The sequence below is a fragment of the Triturus cristatus genome, chromosome 6, assembly GCF_964204655.1.
Source record: "Triturus cristatus chromosome 6, aTriCri1.1, whole genome shotgun sequence".
In the NCBI taxonomy this organism is placed as follows: Eukaryota; Metazoa; Chordata; class Amphibia; order Caudata; family Salamandridae; genus Triturus; species Triturus cristatus.
This window is the reverse complement of record NC_140589.1, coordinates 606,553,323-606,567,512: the sequence shown is the minus strand read 5'-3', so window position 1 is coordinate 606,567,512 and position 14,190 is coordinate 606,553,323. Positions and strand designations below refer to the sequence as shown.

The 14,190-nt window shown below is 44.8% G+C and overlaps 1 long non-coding RNA gene and 4 other non-coding genes across 5 annotated transcripts in view; all 5 read left to right on the top strand.

The window, feature by feature from the left end:
* The window catches only part of LOC146817561 (uncharacterized), a 249,002-nt gene that overhangs the window by 172,513 nt on the left and 62,299 nt on the right, over nt 1-14,190 (top strand). Inside the window, exons 56-59 of the long non-coding RNA XR_014963013.1 lie at nt 2,011-2,060; nt 4,381-4,434; nt 6,833-6,882; nt 9,196-9,249. This is a non-coding gene — a long non-coding RNA (uncharacterized LOC146817561). The remainder of the gene's footprint in view (nt 1-2,010; nt 2,061-4,380; nt 4,435-6,832; nt 6,883-9,195; nt 9,250-14,190) is intronic.
* Nucleotides 1,688-1,773, top strand: LOC146817568 (small nucleolar RNA SNORD103/SNORD85). Its single transcript, XR_014965114.1, has one exon. It is a non-coding gene; the product is annotated as a small nucleolar RNA SNORD103/SNORD85 (small nucleolar RNA).
* Nucleotides 2,384-2,451, top strand: LOC146817567 (small nucleolar RNA SNORD50). Its single transcript, XR_014965147.1, has one exon. It is a non-coding gene; the product is annotated as a small nucleolar RNA SNORD50 (small nucleolar RNA).
* On the top strand, nt 6,510-6,595 carry LOC146817566 (small nucleolar RNA SNORD103/SNORD85). The gene has a single exon (XR_014965113.1). It is a non-coding gene; the product is annotated as a small nucleolar RNA SNORD103/SNORD85 (small nucleolar RNA).
* Nucleotides 7,206-7,273, top strand: LOC146817565 (small nucleolar RNA SNORD50). The gene has a single exon (XR_014965146.1). It is a non-coding gene; the product is annotated as a small nucleolar RNA SNORD50 (small nucleolar RNA).

Genomic DNA, 14,190 nt, shown 5'->3' with positions numbered 1-14,190 from the left:
TTTCCCTTGATTTATCTGCTAAACAGTAAAGTACCACTGCATCTTCTCACGATGCGTGGGGACGTAACCGCATTCTATGTACTCTAGGTCAGGTACAGCGTTTGCATGCTGTGATGGCTCAGCCTGACCTTGATTGACCAGCACGTTACTGCTTTGGCTAGCTTTACTTGAGCAGTATGTTAGATAGCCACAGCCCTCCTTCCTTTTGTGCTCTGCTCGGCTGCTTCTGTCCTGCTCCAAATGTCTGCTGCCCGCTGCACTAGATGTACTTCTTTTTCTCTGAAGCTGGTTCTTTTGGTTGAGCACCTTTCTCCTAACCTTACACGACGGGCTCAAAACCGCTGCTATTCATTGCCAAAAGTATGTGGTGATCTACACCTAGAAGCAAATCGACCATTCAGGAAGAAATCTGAGTCTTGTGGTGGGTTTTTAAAGTTGTTCGCTGGTAGCTTGGAAGAGCCTGTGGGTACACCGCCCCCATTCGGGATCCAGGCTTCTACTAATGGCCACAACCGGAATCTGGACCATACTCCTCATTTAATGAGTGAGCAGCTTCTGCTTATTAGGGCATTAAGTCATACATGCAATCTCCAAAAGTAAATGCTATAAAGCCATAAAACTGCCACAGAAGAATACAATAATTCGCTTTTGTTCAACAAAATAATTGCATTGTTTGCATCCAAGGGGAAATATGATCAATAAACTTCATACTTAATCTCCCCTAGCCACTGGGATGAATTGTCATTTTGAGTTTTCCTCCTTTGCAGTTAACCCACTAACGAGTATCAGCCTTTCAACGCAAGAGGCCATATTGTGCCACGTCTCCTTTAGATTATGCTTCACCAAAGTCCGTACCATGGGACCAGATCCTTGACTGGGTAGGAATGATAGAAGAATGTAAGGATTGCACCCTTACTTCCACCCCTGCACCAGACCTTCCTGGAGCATGAAGGCTACAAGACCCACCATGGTGCTCCCATGTAACCCCTGTACTCCATTGTTATCTGCCTCGTGGTGCAACCGGACCCCAAGCCTTCAGAAGGGGGAGAAGGCCAAAGGGGGAAATGGCACACCCAGGCATCGCCTTATGTGACTGATTTGTGTTGCAGTGAAGTTAAAACATGTACAGAGAAAACACAATTTTGAAAGCGAGTGTTGATTGGCTGTGAGCACAGGCAATGGGCTTCTCTTGACGAAAACCTCTGTAGTTGCTTATTTACTGGTGTGCTTCATGACCTGTCTGGTTTTTGGTTTGTAAATCCACCAGGTACTCTTTTCCATTCTTCACCGATTACGCTTTTAGGGTGCAGTTAGTCAGAGCGTGTGCAAAGTAATTGAGCTTGAGTTTTCATATTTAGCTTGTAGGTTACATTTTTCAGAGGTACCTCCTGTAAGTGCTGCTCTTTTATCTGTTAAGTATTCAGCTCTTCTTCATTCCATAATATGCTATTCCTTTCCCCCAGCCTTTGTGCCCTCGTCCAACTGAGTAGTGTCACGGACATATTTGTCAGTGCTCCCCCATAAGTCCTCTTTCTCCGAATTGCAGGTTGAGTGTACCTTTCAGTTGTTCTTGGGTGGCATGAAGGATTGCAGTGGCAATATCTTAAACAATGCTCATTCCTGCTTCTTGGTCACATGTTGTGGTCTTCGTTCCTTATCACCACTGACTGCTGCCTCTACGGGCTCCTCCTGCGATGATGATACACTTGCCCTCACTGAGAACGAGTGTTCAGTAATGAGAAACCCATCATGTACTCATAAATCTGAGCTGGACAGAGGCCCGTACCTCATATTGCAGGCAGCTAAAAGTGACTTGGTGTTTTTGCAAGAGAGCTTCTTGTGTAGGGCAAGAGGAGGGACCGTGGTGATCTTCTCTTCTTGCAGGTTTTTAAGATTTGCTGTACCTTCCAGCTCCAGTGTGGTAGGGACTCATGAGGGTGAAGAATGATGTACTGTGTCTGTCTGCTTATCTACTAAATAGTGCCTAAAATACTGTGTCTTCACTTTTAGGAATGATGGCCCGAAGAATGCCGCTGTTATCTCGGCTTCCCTCCAAAAAGGTGAGAAACCATTTTCAAGCAGGCGTCAGTTAGACTTTGTAGCTTAAATGTCTTTTACTGTGCAACTTGATGTCCTTCTTGCGTTGTCTTAAATCTTTGTATGCTGTGGGACATATATGTATGCTATAGCTTAACTCTTGATATTGGGTGAACTTGTCAGGTCAGTGTTTTGTGGGCCATGCTATCTATTTGAAAGACTGATTTGTCTGTAGTGCTTCTAAGAAGGACAGGTGCATTGTCTGACCGGAGATGGTCATACCGATGCTGCGTTTTGAAGGTATGCTTCGCTCTTGCATATGTGGTGTAAGGCTTAAAATCAGTCTGATTAATGATGAGACAATCCCGAACCTGACTTTATGAGGAGAACTCTTACGGATCTGACTCCTGAAATCAGATTGCCATTCCACATATGATTATTGCTTGCTGATTGCAACTAAGGTTGAGCTTACTTATAGATCGGATATGGTGGTTCTTGTAAAAATGGGGCAATAGTTAGATCCAAATTGTGCTTTTAAAGGAAACTACACTTCATGCAGCGAAAATTGCTGCAAGTTTCTCTATGTACTCATCACATGTAGAAGCTGAACGGTTATCAAATGGCCCCTGTAGTTTCGTATGTCAAGTAAATATATTGTGGGATTTAACTCGAGCACTTGTCCCAAATTTCTATGAACAATCTCAGTTGATGTTTGTCAATCTTAGATGGTGCCTCAGTTATTGCTTTCACCAAACCTCCAAATTGAATGCTCCACAGTAGATGTAAAAAACTGTCAGTTCTCTCTTGTCACAGTCATACTCCCATCTTTCTGCACTCCAAGAATTCCTGCTAATATCCTGTTGTAGTCCTCGACACAATTGGCATGAATCTAATTATCGTCCTGGAAAGCTTGTCCTGACCGGAGATTTTTAAATCTGTACAATATTAGCTTTGAAAAATAGTAGTCACGAATCTGAGTCGGCATGGTATACGCAAATATTTATGAGCACCGGATGGTGTAACAGAGGTAGTTAAGATTTCAGAATTGGCTTCAAGTGTCACTTGATGATGTGCTGCATTAAGTTGTATTGGTGTAAAATAACCAGCATCACTCAGCATGCCTACTATTTCCGGTATTTTGGAAATCGAATGATGTTCAGTAACAATATTCCTGGTGAGCGAGCGCCAACCTGCATGCACACAATCTTATTTACCCACCCCTCCTTTTGCACACTCTAGGACAGCGTAAATCAAATGTGCAACATCACAAGGCTTAATAATCTCTTGCACACCTAAATCACCTAAAAGCTGTCTCAACTCACCCTTAAGATTGAGTTTCACATTTCTCTTCTTGTGTTCGACAGGATGGCACCTTTCTGCAAAATTGTGTGCTCAAACCGTTTCCTACAACCTACTTTGACAAAGAAAACATCTCCGAAACAGTTCATAATATGACAGACGCATCCATCCGCCTCACCAGAATCACTGGGGTATCTGTACCTGGTGCCGGTGTGGTCCCTAATCTACCCTGATTTACCCATCCAATTAGGTTACTAATGTCACTCGGCACGTAATCTTTTGTGTAAGTACCCATGTCCTTAATCTCCTAAGAGGTCTTCATAGTAGCCGTAAGTATTGATACGGTGCTCACCAAACGCTTCACTTTTGATATATGAGGCCTTCCGGAGCACATTCGCCAGAACGTCTGTAAACGTGTATTCAAATAAAATAAATACAGGTCAACCTGATTCGGCCATGACTCTTGATATTTACTGTTCATCTCATTTTGACATTCCTTCACTCACATCATTTATTTTCTCCTTTATGTGACTTACTCTCACTGAGTGAACATGTGCCCTAAACACACTTTTAAAAGTGTCCCGATATTTTGCACTTCTTTCCCACTGCTGGACAAGCAGAATTGCTTCCCTCGCGTCCTTGAACCACGTCTTAAATCGATATCTTCCTCTCCCTTCCTTTGTATATGACTTTTCTCTCTTTACTCACAACATTGACCGTAGGGTGAATCAATTGTGCTCTTTCTTGCAATGGCCCAAGCAGGTAACATTAACTTCTCAAACCCCTTGGCTGTTCATATATTTTTTCAGGAGCTGGATTTTGGCCAGAGTAATATTTTATGAAGATTATTAAAATCAGTATTAGTCTCAATTTGGTCTCTGAGATCTTGGTCTGTGCAGTTTTCAAAGTCACTGTGCAGCAGCCCGGAATCCTTTGTGCCTCCATATGTCATTAGTTTCCTGCTTTCCTTGTTTCTACTAAAAGTTGTGTGCTGCTACTTCGAAACGTGATCCTCATTAAAGTGCCCTTTCTTTTGATTCACAGCTTCAGTGTACTCCTGGCGTCTGCCAAATTCAGCTGGGATCGGCTCAGTTTCTAGTAAGTGATCACATTTGTTTGGCCCTCAGCACCCAATGAAATAAACAGTGCTTCAAATGACTTTCTGTCACTTTCTACCTAATGATGTTTGAAAACTCTGTGCCATTGTTTTCACTTCATGTTTGGCTTGCCTGGGTTTTGGAAAACTGCAATAGGCGGTTGCACACTCTGCAAGGTTGCCATGGTTAGGCCCAAGGTATCTCCTTAGCTTCACCTTGCACTTTTTCTCAATAACTCTGAAACCAGTTTGCAATTTCTACAAAACTGTGCACAGTGCTGTTCATTTCTTATATCCCGATGGCATTTAGGTCTGTAAACAATACTTGCATGCTTTCTCTTTGTGCCAATATCCGTTATCGCTAGTCTTTTGTGACCAGTGAATGTTTTTGTTTCCCTTGATTTATCTGCTAAACAGTAAAGTACCACTGCATCTTCTCACGATGCGTGGGGACGTAACCGCATTCTATGTACTCTAGGTCAGGTACAGCGTTTGCATGCTGTGATGGCTCAGCCTGACCTTGATTGACCAGCACGTTACTGCTTTGGCTAGCTTTACTTGAGCAGTATGTTAGATAGCCACAGCCCTCCTTCCTTTTGTGCTCTGCTCGGCTGCTTCTGTCCTGCTCCAAATGTCTGCTGCCCGATGTACTTCTTTTTCTCTGAAGCTGGTTCTTTTGGTTGAGCACCTTTCTCCTAACCTTACACGACGGGCTCAAAACCGCTGCTATTCATTGCCAAAAGTATGTGGTGATCTACACCTAGAAGCAAATCGACCATTCAGGAAGAAATCTGAGTCTTGTGGTGGGTTTTTAAAGTTGTTCGCTGGTAGCTTGGAAGAGCCTGTGGGTACACCGCCCCCATTCGGGATCCAGGCTTCTACTAATGGCCACAACCGGAATCTGGACCATACTCCTCATTTAATGAGTGAGCAGCTTCTGCTTATTAGGGCATTAAGTCATACATGCAATCTCCAAAAGTAAATGCTATAAAGCCATAAAACTGCCACAGAAGAATACAATAATTCGCTTTTGTTCAACAAAATAATTGCATTGTTTGCATCCAAGGGGAAATATGATCAATAAACTTCATACTTAATCTCCCCTAGCCACTGGGAAGAATTGTCATTTTGATTTTTCCTCCTTTGCAGTTAACCCACTAACGAGTATCAGCCTTTCAACGCAAGAGGCCATATTGTGCCACGTCTCCTTTAGATTATGCTTCACCAAAGTCCGTACCATGGGACCAGATCCTTGACTGGGTAGGAATGATAGAAGAATGTAAGGAGTGCACCCTTACTTCCACCCCTGCACCAGACCTTCCTGGAGCATGGAGGCTACAAGACCCACCATGGTGCTCCCATGTAACCCCTGTACTCCATGACCTGTCTGTTATCTGCCTCGTGGTGCAACCGGACCCCAAGCCTTCAGAAGGGGGAGAAGGCCAAAGGGGGAAATGGCACACCCAGGCATCGCCTTATGTGACTGATTTGTGTTGCAGTGAAGTTAAAACGTGTACAGAGAAAACACAATTTTGAAAGCGAGTGTTGATTGGCTGTGAGCACAGGCAATGGGCTTCTCTTGACGAAAACCTCTGTAGTTGCTTATTTACTGGTGTGCTTCATGACCTGTCTGGTTTTTGGTTTGTAAATCCACCAGGTACTCTTTTCCATTCTTCACCGATTACGCTTTTAGGGTGCAGTTAGTCAGAGCGTGTGCAAAGTAATTGAGCTTGAGTTTTCATATTTAGCTTGTAGGTTACATTTTTCAGAGGTACCTCCTGTAAGTGCTGCTCTTTTATCTGTTAAGTATTCAGCTCTTCTTCATTCCATAATATGCTATTCCTTTCCCCCAGCCTTTGTGCCCTCGTCCAACTGAGTAGTGTCACGGACATATTTGTCAGTGCTCCCCCATAAGTCATCTTTCTCCGAATTGCAGGTTGAGTGTACCTTTCAGTTGTTCTTGGGTGGCATGAAGGATTGCAGTGGCAATATCTTAAACAATGCTCATTCCTGCTTCTTGGTCACATGTTGTGGTCTTCGTTCCTTATCACCACTGACTGCTGCCTCTACGGGCTCCTCCTGCGATGATGATACACTTGCCCTCACTGAGAACGAGTGTTCAGTAATGAGAAACCCATCATGTACTCATAAATCTGAGCTGGACAGAGGCCCGTACCTCATATTGCAGGCAGCTAAAAGTGACTTGGTGTTTTTGCAAGAGAGCTTCTTGTGTAGGGCAAGAGGAGGGACCGTGGTGATCTTCTCTTCTTGCAGGTTTTTAAGATTTGCTGTACCTTCCAGCTCCAGTGTGGTAGGGACTCATGAGGGTGAAGAATGATGTACTGTGTCTGTCTGCTTATCTACTAAATAGTGCCTAAAATACTGTGTCTTCACTTTTAGGAATGATGGCCCGAAGAATGCCGCTGTTATCTCGGCTACCCTCCAAAAAGGTGAGAAACCATTTTCAAGCAGACGTCAGTTAGACTTTGTAGCTAAAATATCTTTTACTGTGCAACTTGATGTCCTTCTTGCGTTGTCTTAAATCTTTGTATGCTGTGGGACATATATGTATGCTATAGCTTAACTCTTGATATTGGGTGAACTTGTCAGGTCAGTGTTTTGTGGGCCATGCTATCTATTTGAAAGACTGATTTGTCTGTAGTGCTTCTAAGAAGGACAGGTGCATTGTCTGACCGGAGATGGTCATACCGATGCTGCGTTTTGAAGGTATGCTTCGCTCCTGCATATGTGGTGTAAGGCTTAAAACCAGTCTGATTAATGATGAGACAATCCCGAACCTGACTTTATGAGGAGAACTCTTACGGATCTGACTCCTGAAATCAGATTGCCATTCCACATATGATTATTGATTGCAACTAAGGTTGAGCTTACTTATAGATCGGATATGGTGGTTCTTGTAAAAATGGGGCAATAGTTAGATCCAAATTGTGCTTTTAAAGGAAACTACACTTCATGCAGCGAAAATTGCTGCAAGTTTCTCTATGTACTCATCACATGTAGAAGCTGAACGGTTATCAAATGGCCCCTGTAGTTTCGTATGTCAAGTAAATATATTGTGGGATTTGACTCGAGCACTTGTCCCAAATTTCTATGAACAATCTCAGTTGATGTTTGTCAATCTTAGATGGTGCCTCAGTTATTGCTTTCACCAAACCTCCAAATTGAATGCTCCACAGAAGATGTCAAAAACTGTCAGTTCTCTCTTGTCACAGTCATACTCCCATCTTTCTGCACTCCAAGAATTCCTGCTAATATCCTGTTGTAGTCCTCGACACAATTGGCATGAATCTAATTATCGTCCTGGAAAGCTTGTCCTGACCGTAGATTTTTAAATCTGTACAATATTAGCTTTGAAAAATAGTAGTCACGAATCTGAGTCGGCATGGTATACGCAAATATTTATGAGCACCGGATGGTGTAACAGAGGTAGTTAAGATTTCAGAATTGGCTTCAAGTGTCACTTGATGATGTGCTGCATTAAGTTGTATTGGTGTAAAATAACCAGCATCACTCAGCATGCCTACTATTTCCGGTATTTTGGAAATCGAATGATGTTCAGTAACAATATTCCTGGTGAGCGAGCGCCAACCTGCATGCACACAATCTTATTTACCCACCCCTCCTTTTGCACACTCTAGGACAGCGTAAATCAAATGTGCAACATCACAAGGCTTAATAATCTCTTGCACACATAAATCACCTAAAAGCTGTCTCAACTCACCCTTAAGATTGAGTTTCACATTTCTCTTCTTGTGTTCGACAGGATGGCACCTTTCTGCAAAATTGTGTGCTCAAACCGTTTCCTACAACCTACTTTGACAAAGAAAACATCTCCGAAACAGTTCATAATATGACAGACGCATCCATCCGCCTCACCAGAATCACTGGGGTATCTGTACCTGGTGCCGGTGTGGTCCCTAATCTACCCTGATTTACCCATCCAATTAGGTTACTAATGTCACTCGGCACGTAATCTTTTGTGTAAGTACCCATGTCCTTAATCTCCTAAGAGGTCTTCATAGTAGCCGTAAGTATTGATACGGTGCTCACCAAACGCTTCACTTTTGATATATGAGGCCTTCCGGAGCACATTCGCCAGAACGTCTGTAAACGTGTATTCAAATAAAATAAATACAGGTCAACCTGATTCGGCCATGACTCTTGATATTTACTGTTCATCTCATTTTGACATTCCTTCACTCACATCATTTATTTTCTCCTTTATGTGACTTACTCTCACTGAGTGAACATGTGCCCTAAACACACTTTTAAAAGTGTCCCGATATTTTGCACTTCTTTCCCACTGCTGGACAAGCAGAATTGCTTCCCTCGCGTCCTTGAACCACGTCTTAAATCGATATCTTCCTCTCCCTTCCTTTGTATATGACTTTTCTCTCTTTACTCACAACATTGACCGTAGGGTGAATCAATTGTGCTCTTTCTTGCAATGGCCCAAGCAGGTAACATTAACTTCTCAAACCCCTTGGCTGTTCATATATTTTCTCAGGAGCTGGATTTTGGCCAGAGTAATATTTTATGAAGATTATTAAAATCAGTATTAGTCTCAATTTGGTCTCTGAGATCTTGGTCTGTGCAGTTTTCAAAGTCACTGTGCAGCAGCCCGGAATCCTTTGTGCCTCCATATGTCATTAGTTTCCTGCTTTCCTTGTTTCTACTAAAAGTTGTGTGCTGCTACTTCGAAACGTGATCCTCATTAAAGTGCCCTTTCTTTTGATTCACAGCTTCAGTGTACTCCTGGCGTCTGCCAAATTCAGCTGGGATCGGCTCAGTTTCTAGTAAGTGATCACATTTGTTTGGCCCTCAGCACCCAATGAAATAAACAGTGCTTCAAATGACTTTCTGTCACTTTCTACCTAATGATGTTTGAAAACTCTGTGCCATTGTGTGAGAAAGTGGCTCTGTATATACTGTTCCCTAATAGGTACAGGGTGTACAGAGTCCACAGTCCCCCAGAGGCTGATAGAGGTCAAAGTTAGGTATGACCTTACTCTCAAAAGTGGTAGCTTGGTCGAGCAGTAAGGCAGTACCAGAGGACAGTGTAAAGCATTTATTGTACACACTCAGTCAGCAAATGGTTTCACACACTCAATAACTGAACTCTAGGCCAATGATTTGTATATATAAAATATATGCTTGTTTTATTTTTAGAACCACAAAGGGGGTAAAAATATACTTTCTCAGAATGAGAGGTTGAATATAAATACTTTTGTTTCAAGCAATAAATTTGTGTAAACAGTCACAGTTGGTTGCAATAACCAATCCTATTTCCTAAACATAACAATGCATTGAGCTCAATGGTAAATTCAGGTTATTTGTAATAAATTACTTTTCAGATTACTTTTGGAATTCCAGGTCTGGATCCTAGAACCAGCCTGGGGTCAGTATTCAGAATCAAGTGATGAAAGTCGACTTAATAACTGTAATGATTTTTAAATAATATTTAGCTATTTCAAAAGTTAGCACTTAGAAAATATTTCACAGAAAACATTCAATGGATCTCTATGGCAAGAAATTCAAATTGCAGGTAGAGTACTTTATCGTTACTTTAGTAATCCAGGACTGGGTGCCTAGACCCAGGACTGGGGTCCTTATCAAAAACAGGTAAGTAATTTCGTTTGCAGAAATGGTACGATTTTAAAAGAATATTTCAAATTTGCAAAAATAGACACTTAGAAGAAATTTCACAGAAAAGCAGACAATGGTTTCCTATGGGAGAAAAATGAGTTAGAGGTAAGTATAGTTGTGAGTACTTTTCAGGGTCAGGGCTGGGCACCAAGATCCAGCACTGGGAGCTCACCCAGGAACAGGTGAGTAAATTCGTTTTTGTCACTTGGCTGATTTTTGGTGAATTTTTACAGTTTTGAAAAGTTCACACTTAGAAGATTTTTGAAGAAAAAGCCAGTCAATGTTACCCTATGAGGAAAATGAAGTTAGCGGTTTAAGGGTAAGTACTCGACTGGCAGAGTTGAAATTCCGGGCATAGACTCAGGGGTCCCCCAGTGTCAGGTAGGTACAGTTGGTTCACCCTCAGCGGTTTCAGGACGGCCGGGTGCAGAGTGAGTTAGGCCCAATGTTATCCTATGAGGGATAGGGGGGGCCTTAGTTGGTGGCTGCTGTCTGGCAAGCCACGCGTCTGTGGGAGCTGGGCTCCTGGTCACTTACTCAGGGCAAGTGGGGAAGTAAGTTAGTGTAGAGAGTGCACTGCCAGGGCCACTCGGGCGGCTGTGTGCAGGGTGCTTTTGAGCCTTCGGGCGCTCAATGGAAATCAATAGGAATGTTCCGGTTTGGAAAAAGGCTGCAGGCTCGGGGACGAGGATGTTTCCGGTGCCACCACCACTTCGAGGGGTAAGTTGGGTAGTTGTAGGTTAGGTGGGTACCCCGGGATTGGGCACAGGGGGCCGCAGGGCGCCGGGTGCAGGGGTGCCTTTTGACGTCGGGAATCTTACCCTCTGGTTGATCGCGGCTGGGGTGGCACTCGGTTCTGAGACTGCAGGCTTCGTCCAGGATGTCGAGGGGGGTCCTTGGGTGCCGGACTCGGGGTCACAGTCGCCGTGGGGTCGTCCTCAGGGTCTTTGTCCACTCCGGCATTGGCCAGGCTTGGCTGGTGCAGAGTGTGTTGGGTCCGCGGTTCCGGGCTGCTGCCAGGAGTTAGGAATAGGTTTCTCGAGTAGAGCCTCTACTCATGGGAGTCCCAGGGAATCAGAGTTCAAAGGTAGCCAGGTCCTCCGGGGTTTTTGAGGTTGCTGGCCACAAGAGATGCCGCGCTGGAGCAGGAGCAGGTTCGAGAGTCGACAGGCCGGTAGGGCTGGGGCCAAAGCAGTTGGTGTCTTCCTCTTTTTAGCAGCTGCAGGGCAGGTCTTTTTTCTTCTTGCTCTTCTTGTAGGTTTCTATCTGGAATCTGGGGAAGGAAGGTTCAGGGGGCCCCTAAATACTAGATTTAGGGGCGTTACAGGTAGGTGAAGGCCAGGGACCAATGGGTCCTTGTCCTGGGGTGGGTACACCCCCTATCCTGCCTCTCTCCTGTGGGAGGAGGGCAGTAGCCTAATCCTGATAGGGTAGGGCCTCCCATCTTCAAGATGGCGAGAGCCCGGAGATGTGCTTCACCTCGCCTCCCCCACCTGAGGGGTGGGGTGGGCAGGCTGGCACATCCCCTGTCCTTGTATGGGGTTTCCGGCCAAGCTTCCTGCCAGAGTGGGGGGTTGCAGTGGCCTGGGGAAACTCCAACTGGCGGCATGCCTTTGAAGCTTCCCTTTGCTCATCCTGGGGGAGGAGATTTCTCACCTCACCCAGGATGTGCATTGTTGCAGGCCCGGGAGAGCAGGGGCTCTCCCACCCAGGGGTCCAGCAACGTGTCTGCTGTGTGGCAGCCTCAGAGCAGACGTGGATTGTAGGTTAGCTGTAAGGGGGCATCTCTAAGATGCCCTCTGGGGTGCTTAGTACATTAAATCCCACACTGGCATCAGTGTGGGTTTAATGTGCTGAGAAGTTTGATACCAAACTTCCCAGTCTTCAGTGTTGCCATTATGGTGCTGTGGAGTTCGTGTTTGACAAGCTCTCAGCACCATGTACTTGTAAAAGGCAGCACTGTACTTACAGTGCCCAGGAATGGACCTGGGTACTGTAGGGGCACAGGGCTCCTGCTCCTGTGCCCACACCATAGGCATAAGGCACCCAGCCAGAGGGGTGGCTGACATATGCCTTGGCAGTATAGGTAATGGGCATGGCACACAGAGATGTGTGCCATGTCGACTCTTTGTTTTGTCCTGCACCCAGACACTCAGCCTGCAAAGGCAGTGTGTGTGTGTAAGGGTACAGGGCCTCTAAGGGTGGCACAATGAGTGCTGCAGCCCTTAGAGGCCTTCCCTGGTCACAAGGCCCTGGGTACCTAGGGTACCATTTACCAGGGGCTGACATGTGGCCAGGGTTTGCCAATTGGGAGTTTGTGTGTTTTAAGGAAGGAACATAGGCCCTGGGCACCTGATTGGCAGGAGCCCAGGGCACAACAAGGAAAAGTGCATCAGCTATTAGGCAAAAAAAGGGGGGGTTACTGCAACAGAAACCCACTTTCTCACACATTGTTTTCACTTCATGTTTGGCTTGCCTGGGTTTTGGAAAACTGCAATAGGCGGTTGCACACTCTGCAAGGTTGCCATGGTTAGGCCCAAGGTATCTCCTTAGCTTCATCTTGCACTTTTTCTCAATAACTCTGAAACCAGTTTGCAATTTCTACAAAACTGTGCACAGTGCTGTTCATTTCTTATATCCCGATGGCATTTAGGTCTGTAAACAATACTTGCATGCTTTCTCTTTGTGCCAATATCCGTTATCGCTAGTCTTTTGTGACCAGTGAATGTTTTTGTGTCCGCGATTTATCTGCTAAACAGTAAAGTACCACTGCATCTTCTCACGATGCGTGGGGACGTAACCGCATTCTATGTACTCTAGGTCAGGTACAGCGTTTGCATGCTGTGATGGCTCAGCCTGACCTTGATTGACCAGCACGTTACTGCTTTGGCTAGCTTTACTTGAGCAGTATGTTAGATAGCCACAGCCCTCCTTCCTTTTGTGCTCTGCTCGGCTGCTTCTGTCCTGCTCCAAATGTCTGCTGCCCGCTGCACTAGATGTACTTCTTTTTCTCTGAAGCTGGTTCTTTTGGTTGAGCACCTTTCTCCTAACCTTACACGACGGGCTCAAAACCGCTGCTATTCATTGCCAAAAGTATGTGGTGATCTACACCTAGAAGCAAATCGACCATTCAGGAAGAAATCTGAGTCTTGTGGTGGGTTTTTAAAGTTGTTCGCTGGTAGCTTGGAAGAGCCTGTGGGTACACCGCCCCCATTCGGGATCCAGGCTTCTACTAATGGCCACAACCGGAATCTGGACCATACTCCTCATTTAATGAGTGAGCAGCTTCTGCTTATTAGGGCATTAAGTCATACATGCAATCTCCAAAAGTAAATGCTATAAAGCCATAAAACTGCCACAGAAGAATACAATAATTCGCTTTTGTTCAACAAAATAATTGCATTGTTTGCATCCAAGGGGAAATATGATCAATAAACTTCATACTTAATCTCCCCTAGCCACTGGGATGAATTGTCATTTTGAGTTTTCCTCCTTTGCAGTTAACCCACTAACGAGTATCAGCCTTTCAACGCAAGAGGCCATATTGTGCCACGTCTCCTTTAGATTATGCTGCACCAAAGTCCGTACCATGGGACCAGATCCTTGACTGGGTAGGAATGATAGAAGAATGTAAGGATTGCACCCTTACTTCCACCCCTGCACCAGACCTTCCTGGAGCATGAAGGCTACAAGACCCACCATGGTGCTCCCATGTAACTCCTGTACTCCATGACCTGTCTGTTATCTGCCTCGTGGTGCAACCGGACCCCAAGCCTTCAGAAGGGGGAGAAGGCCAAAGGGGGAAATGGCACACCCAGGCATCGCCTTATGTGACTGATTTGTGTTGCAGTGAAGTTAAAACATGTACAGAGAAAACACAATTTTGAAAGCGAGTGTTGATTGGCTGTGAGCACAGGCAATGGGCTTCTCTTGACGAAAACCTCTGTAGTTGCTTATTTACTGGTGTGCTTCATGACCTGTCTGGTTTTTGGTTTGTAAATCCACCAGGTACTCTTTTCCATTCTTCACCGATTACGCTTTTAGGGTGCAGTTAGTCAGAGCGTGTGCAAAGTAATTGAGCTTGAGTTTTC